At 34.0% G+C, this 8,594-nt stretch overlaps 1 long non-coding RNA gene across 1 annotated transcript; it reads left to right on the top strand.

The window, feature by feature from the left end:
* The first annotated feature begins 5,708 nt into the window (after window positions 1-5,708).
* LOC121259240 lies at window positions 5,709-6,473 on the top strand. The gene is made up of 2 exons (XR_005939540.1): window positions 5,709-6,221; window positions 6,322-6,473. It is a non-coding gene; the product is annotated as an uncharacterized LOC121259240 (long non-coding RNA).
* Window positions 6,474-8,594: the final 2,121 nt, after the last annotated feature.

Genomic DNA, 8,594 nt, shown 5'->3' with positions numbered 1-8,594 from the left:
AATAGCATCGAGGTGAACCTGCAAAAGTGAGGCAATTTCTCGATTTTCACAATTTTACAACACATTAATTGTCACAAATTTCTCAATTTTTTCAACTAATTATTGCATTCTACTCAATTTGTTTATATTCACAAATATTATTGATGAATCAGCTATGATCAATTTAAGGCAATGCTGATACCATGTAAAGAAATAGAAAGTATTCTCTATTTCTTGATGATTTTATTGTAGCTTACATACAATATATATATATATATATAATATATACATTTACAACTGATTTCCTAATGATCAGCAACATTTAAAAATATTTAAACTCTTGTACAGCTATACAACTTGAAGCCCTTAGAATCGTAACTTCTCATCCCTAAACTTCAGCAAGGATCTCAGCATTTATTTCCTAAACTTCAGCAAGGATTTTGACATTCATTGACTGCATTATCTTCGGTTACAGCAGAATTACTTGTCCTGATCTTCAGCAGAATTTTCAGCAGTGATTGCAGGGGAAATTACTTGATCTTCTACAAAAACAGAGTAGGACTGGAAAATGGCATCTCTAGATTTGGATAGTGAGATGAAAATTTTGATTTTATATGAAAGTTTAAAATATTATTTTTTAATATTATTATTGTTTTGAAATTGGAAAAGTTAAATTGAGATTTGAAAAGTTGAATTGTATATTATATTTTGTGTAGAAGTTTGAAAAAATTGTAATGATGAGATAAGATGAAATAAGAATTTTGTATCTCATCTTGGTTGTCAAACAGTGATCTTTCTAGGATTCTTTGTTGTGAGAATATAAGAAACGTTGAGAAGGCTTAGATAGAGGAGCACCTTGCATTTCCATCTCTTGAAATGAACTACTTTGAAACGGAAGAGCTTGTTGAGATCTTCAATGCTTTCTGTGGATTTTTCAATTATAGGTTACATGTTTGAATATCCTTAAAATTGTTGGTAAAATAGACAATAATATAATAAAAATTACAACGAAATTAACATTCAAATGAAACCAGTTTGGACTAAGGCACTAAAATCTTGCTTTCTTTAAAGAGATTCAAGCCCTTTCCAGTGTACAAAGTCTCATATTAACTGGTGCAGCAGAATTCTTCTTGACTTGACTCATCCAAGATATAGCAACTCAACTGATAGCACTAAGGCTCAAACTTACTCTACATAAGTGATTGAACCCAAAGCTCCACTCAAAAAATACCTCTCTATTATTTGGCAAATCTCTGAAAAATATATACACACCTAACTTTGTCTTTTTTTTTTTTTTTTTCATTTTTCCCAAAAAATACACTGTTTCGTCCGATAAAGAAAAAATAACATCACTCTTCAACAAAACCACACTATGTACGCCAACCTCAATTTAATATAAAAAAAGTAGCCGTTTCATAAGAGATTCAAAACTGGGCAATAAAAAGGACAAAAATGCTAGAGTCATGAAGTTGGGTCCGACAATTCTTTTTTTTTTTTTTTTTTTTTTTTTGTACTTAGTAATTAAGGAAGTATTTTTTAGTAATGTTGTAAAATTTAAAAATAATGTTTAAGAATATATTAAAAAAATCATGAATGAAAAAAAAAACAAAAACATTTTGATCCTTATCAGGACAGGTCTAGTACTCTAAAAAGAATAAACACGCCAATTAATATATAAAAAACGGCTTCTATCAATTAGAAATATTAACACATGTAGTACAGTCTTATGTCAATGTTGTAAGCTCTTGTAATACAGTGTCTGTTTCTGACTTTAACAATGTAATGGCTGAGGGCATAGTGTTGTTTGTTGACTGAAATTTGAAGTTTTCAAAAAAAAAATATTAACACATGAACCGGTAAGAGCAACTAAAATCCAAACAGCTTGACTGAAAGAAACGGACGAAAAAGAGCAATTAAAATTGAGCAACGTTCAAGCACTTGAAACATTTGAGCAACTGAAATATTAAACTATTAACGGATTCAGAATAAAACCATAAATGACCATTCTCAATTTCAAATATGCATGGGCAGCGGGGGCTACATTGCCTAAATATGACAATTGTATTGCCTTGGCTTCTTATATAATGGTTGGCCTAGGAAGTTAAGGCAATCCACAATACAACTCTAATGAGTTTATATATTTTTTTTAAATGTACAAATTTCAATTTATAATTTAAATTATATTATAATTTGAGTCAAAAAAATTTAGACCCAAAAAAATTTTAGATCCGACATGTCATGTGGTTGAGCGGGGGGTAGGGCATGGTGCAGTTTCAACCCCACCCCTAGTATGGGCAGGGGGCCCTGCCCCCGCCACTCGGGGGCTGGAGGCAGGGTAGGAAACCCTCCCCCTTGCATGATGCCTTGCCCCGCACCATGTGGGTATCACCCCTAATTTCAAATGCCACCATAATAACACTTAAAAACATTATAAAAAATCTATTTATTAAAAAAATACCAACACTTTCAATAGTTTAAAAAAAAAAGATTATTAATTTTATTAAATGAGTTTATGCTTGTTACATTATTTGAATTTGATATAAGTATTTTATTAAGTTGTAAATTATAAGTATTTAATATTTTTTTTAAACACTTTAAGCCGATTATATGATACAAGTCCTTGATGGTTTTAAATTGGATATGATTAAGAGAAAATTGGTACAAAGTTAATTGGGATGCAGCCTTTAATGAGATGAGGAGAACAATTAGTACGAAGTTTTCTGTTAACTTGCTGAGTTTTGAATTCAAATCTCACTGTAGTTATCTCAACTATCATTCCCCTTGGAATGATAAACCATGTGTCAAGATCAGGAGGCGCACCAGAGGATGACCGACTGGAGAGAGTCGATTAGACGACGACGGCATGACACAAAGCTCATAGCCTCTTGTTGTATCAAAACAAATCACGTAATATGCTTCGTTAAAATACATAGTTTGCATTTTAAAAGAAACTAAAATGCCTAATCAACATGCCATGTTAAAAAATCTTTAAAAAAAAATCAATTAACATAAAATAAAATATAAGTAATATTTGAAATTAAGAAAATCAAGCTAAAGTTGAAAAGAAAGCCTAATATTATACAAATGTTTTTAACGCAAAATACATTGAAAGAAAAAAAAATAGCACAAAAATAACTTGTAAGCTATTTACCAAACAACTTTCTTAACATAAAAACAGTCGGATATTTACCAAATATAAATTTTATGCCTATTTCCCAATAAATTTTGCAGAAACCTAAATTTAAGATGAAGAATAAAATCTTCTAATATAATGACGTTTGCTAAACAATAGATCAACTGGAAGTTTGGACTTGTGATCATGCCGTGGAAGACGTGATTGGCAGTGGAAGACCCGCGGCCAAGACCATTAATGTTCATCAATTGTCCAAGTCAACTGATCTCAAATTTCTTCCGTCTTGATCTAGGCTGAAATTAACATGAACCGGCCATGATCAAGCTGGCCTGATTCCAACTAATGGTGATGTTTGTTAATTAATTGTTTGATAGTTTGGAAAGCAAGGGAGCCTCTTTCCTATATATATCTCTAGCTAGCCTGTTAGTACTGCTAGCTCTTCTCATTATTCTCTCCAAGTTATCTCCAAATTACTAACAAACATTTCTTTAAACAAGGTTTTTTTTTTTTTTTTTTTTTTTTTTTTTTTTTTTTTCAGGTGATACATGATGTTTTCCTCAATTTCCATGGCGAAGACACCCACAAGAGTTTTACAGACCATTTATACACTACTTTAGAAAAGAAAGGCACTATCGCCTTTAAAGATGACGAGACACTTGAGGGAGGAAAGTATATTTCTCTAGAGCTCTTGAAAGCAATTCATGAATCCATGTATGCCATCCCCATTATCTCAAAAGACTATGCTTCCTCAAGATGGTGCTTGACTAAACTTGCCCAAATTGTCAAATGCATGAGAGAGACGGGTTTAACAGTTTTGCCTGTTTTCTACCATGTTGATCCCTCTGAGGTACGAAACCAAACTGGGACTTTTGCAAAAGCTTTTGCTAGGCATGAAGAAGACCCTAATATTGATATGGAGAAGATGCAAACGTGGAGAGTTGCTTTGAAAGAAGTAGGCAACATATCTGGATGGCATTTTCATCTTAGGTAACATTTTTTCTTTTATTCTTATAGCGAGAGCATGCATGAATATGTTGGAGATTCTCATACTTGTACCCCCATAAAATTGAATTTCGGTCGGTTGTACCAATCAAATTTAATTGGATCCATATAAATACGCATGTTAGACTCATGTTGATCAGTTAGTGATCTAGTTGTGACAAAAATTATAAATTCTAGATGTGATATTTAATCCCTTTAATTAAATAAATTTAGCATTTGATCCTTATGATGTATTACTTTTTTGTTAGAGAAGTGCTACTGCCACAATTAGGTTTGGATAGAAAAAAACATTTCATCTCAATCCCATCTTATCTCATCTAGATCATTACAAATTTTTCAAATTTTCACACAAAATAAAATAAATAATTTAACTTTTTCAAATCTCAAAAGAATAATAATATTAAAAAATAATATTCAAATAATATTTTATTCAACTTTCATCTCATCTCAACTCACTATCCAAACCTCTCGAAAGAGATTTCACAAAAATAAATTTATAAATTGATATTGCTTCACGTGGTACACAGATTTGTACATCAGATTGAATATTTGATGATCTATTTAATGTTTCTGAATCAAGATCTGTTTGGTTGGTTTTGGTTGTGGATGACCACAAGTTTAGGGAAACGATGATGGAGATCTGCCTGCCCATTCAACTGGTGCTTGCCCTCTAATATTAATCGTTTCATCTTCGACCATTGGCCATTTAGCTACTGCCATCACCCAATTTTCCCTCTTAGTTGGATTTTTTTAAAATATGTATATTTGTCAGACTATTAATTGTATCATCACTCATGGTTCCTCCTCTCTAGGGACTTGAAGACCTTCTTAATTTGCATCCAAATATATTCCTCTAAAAGTCGGCATTTATATGGCTTCCTTCATCCTCAGGGCTACAACTTCCTTCCTCTGGCCACTTTACTATATGCATCAGTTACCTTTGACTACATATCATTACATTGCTCCCTGAGCCGATTCCCATGTACTTTACTATCAATTATAGGAAACTACATCATGATGCCTTGTCGCTTTGGATTTGGCATCAACAGCAACTCCCAGATCATCAATGTAACAAGAAACCCTAATTCCTTATCAAAACCTACGATTCTCCTATGGATTATAATTTAGAAACAACACCCAAACTCTCCTAATTCTCACCGAAAAACAATGGAAATGTAAGGGTCAAAAGTGAAATATTATTAGGGTGCTATAATATTGTAGATATGAGAACGGTACTCTAATTTTATTGATGACCCTTATTTATGGTAGAGTAATACCTTATACAAAGGGAGCAAGGAGGTTACAACCAAAATCCCAAAACCATGCTCCTTATAATGTGTTGTATTGTACATTAATACAGTATCATACATTTATTGTTTTATAATAGAGTTTTGGGAGTTTGAAACGCTTTGATCCTAGCGGCTCCCAAAACTTGTTGGAGACACCAGACTTCACCGGAGGCCCAAGTCTTGAGATACTAGACCTTGAAGGTTGTACAAGTTTATCTAAGATCCAGAAATCTATTGGTGTTCTCAAACGGCTTAGACGATTGAATCTACATGCTTGCGAATGCCTTAAAAGCTTTGCAATTGAGATTAGCTTGGAGTGTCTTGAACATTTTTATCTTTTTGATTGTTCAAGATTTGAGAAGTTCCTATACATTGTGGGAAACATGACTTCATTGCGGTTACTTTATTTGGATGGTACTGCCATAAAGGAACTACCAACATCATTTAAGAGTTTATGCGGCCTTTCCATATTGTCTTTACATAACTGCAAAAAGCTCTCAATTTTTCTGAGCATTATTGGTAGTTTGTCATCTCTTAAAATTCTGGATGTATCTGATTGCCTAGCACTTAGTGGAATTCAAGACATGAATGGTGAGGGGTATCTGGAACAATTGTATAAAGGTGGAACTGCTATCAAATTTACAATGTTTTTCGCAGTGCCAGAGTTTGGTTCGAATGATGCTTGCTCTACGCAATAAATGTTTATGACCAATGATGACTCTATTGCGGCCTTCTATTTTGGTTTTGATGAAAGAGTCTACTACATTAGAAGCTTGAATTATGAAGAAAGTAATTTGTAGACAAAAGGCTATGACGTTGTGAGTCTCTTTGATCTCTTCATAAGATGTTTTGTGGGAGTGGTTATTTAATATACTCCAATTAACATCTTTCTGTTTTTTGTTCTTACTTCACATGTAGGAAACTAATAGTTTTAATCCCAAGGTAATGTGTGGATCTTCCTTGGGAGCTAAAGTTCGATAGTGGTTCAACATGACAAGTTTTGGTTCTCATGTAACACTTCAAATCCATCCAAACTTAGATAATAATAGTAAGTGGGAGGCATATGTTCATCTTACCATTTATGAAGTTGATCATGATGTAGAGAATTCAGATCCAACGATTTTCAAGGGCAGTCATCGTGATGATGGCCAGTTTGTTGAGTTTGTTTATCATTTTGAGACTAATGAAGGTCCTCTAAAAGAAACATTAGTCCTTCGTGCCCCAAAGGCCCTTTTGTAGGGCCATGTGCGTTTGGGGTGTGTCTACCAGCCAAGTGGTTTCTAGAGCAGTCAAATAATTTGGATGGATGGAGCTACATTGGAGCATTAGTTAAAACAAGTAGCTCGAACGTGAAGGTGAAAGAGTGTGGGGCGCACCTTCTATCTCAACATCCTCATTCTGAATTCTATAATACCCATATTCCTCATATTGGTTTAATATTAAAAATGTGGCATCATCTTTGTTGTTGTTTGGAAATGGGTAGTCATATTGTTGTACCTATTCGTTTCTTGTGTTAAGGATGGTTTTGTTGTTGTCATTTATGTAGATTTGCAGAGTTGTATTCACTGGTTATCTACCTTCTACTCCACCTCTCCCACTTTAACATCTAGAGAAATGATGTCAGCATAACTTCTTACATGTTAGTCTTGCATATGGTTACTGAAATGAGAGAGTATTAACTTTGAGCCAGTGAGCCTTATATGAAACGTATTTTGAATTATGAAGGTTCTGGGCCATAAAACATTCGATGTTTATGTTTTTCTTATATTCATTTAAAGGGAAAAATCTTCAACTAGTTTGATTATTAGGTATTATGGGCAGAGCTTATAGATGTAATGCATTTTGCTGTAAATACAACTGTAAGGCAACTGTAATGCAACTGTAACGCATTTTGCTCTAAAGTAGTAGAGCTTATAAATGTTATATGCAGAGGATCTGGTGCACCATCATAACTACCATATCGTGATCACTGACTTCATGCCAACTAGCATTTGCCTAGACTTCTTCTCCCATGCATGCATGCATGCGTGGAATTCATTTCTTTTCCACTAGCCAAGGACCCCACCATTAGGCCAGAGAGAGTTAAAGCACATCACAACATTGTTTTTCCTAGCTACCATCATGCACGTCCTTACTGATCTGGGGGCTCTTTTTAGCTAGCACGATTCAAATTAATGCCAAATGATAATAAATGATTTTCAGTTACTGTTTACTTTCTTCAATATTATAATAGCAAATGAAAAGTTCAAGGTAAACCATCAAGTAAAGCACATCCTTCTGCTAAAGTGTTTGTAGCAACGCCATAGTACCTTGTAAAACCAGCCATGGCCTTACCCTCTGCATCTCGAATTACTCCATCCCCTCCAGCTGCACCAGGATTTCCCATGGAACAACCATCCACATTAAGTTTAAAAACACCTGTAATCGATTTTTTCCAAGACACCATTTTAGGAATTTTGTTGATCAATGGAACCGCTGGACAATTTAACTCCTTCAGAATCTTTTCATCATTAACATGTCTCTTCCTAAATTTCTATTGTTTGGAAAAAATATCTACAAGAGAAACTTTAATCACCCGAATAACATCATAGCAGTCTGCCTTCACATCCTCCATTTTAGCTACACTCCGATTCCTCCATAAGGCCCATGTAATCACTATAGGCAGAATTCCTTTGCAAAGACCAACCTGGGGCTCACTAATATTTTGATCAAATTTGATTCGAAAGTTGTACTTTAATGGATCCGAACGGGGGCTTGTAATTTCTGGTATATGTGGGAAGAAATACAAAGTTTGTTAAGGGTGGTAAGAGGTTCTATCAATCATATTTTTAGGGAAGCTAACATGGTCACGGCTTTTTTACCCAAGGAGGGTGCGAAGAATGTTGATCGAATTATCATGGGTGTTGATTTTGGATCTGGTAAAATTCAAGGCCTTTTACGTACGGATCAGTGGGAATTGCCTTATTTACGTTCATAACTCATTGTATTTTTTTTCATTGGTTTATTGGTTGGAACGTGGGATGGTTTTATTTGATTTTTTATGGGTTTATTCAGGTTGGGCAGTTTTTGGTTAAGTACTGGGAAGTGCTTTTTTTTGTGTAAAGTTTGGTTTAATGGGGGAGTTTATGTTACGACACCTGAGTTGATAGAATAGGATTGATTATTTTGTACGCTTCTCAAGTGTTTTTTAT

Source organism: Juglans microcarpa x Juglans regia, chromosome 4D (assembly GCF_004785595.1).
Source record: "Juglans microcarpa x Juglans regia isolate MS1-56 chromosome 4D, Jm3101_v1.0, whole genome shotgun sequence".
Lineage (NCBI taxonomy): Eukaryota > Viridiplantae > Streptophyta > Magnoliopsida > Fagales > Juglandaceae > Juglans > Juglans microcarpa x Juglans regia.
This window is presented reverse-complemented; position numbering and strand designations above follow the sequence as displayed.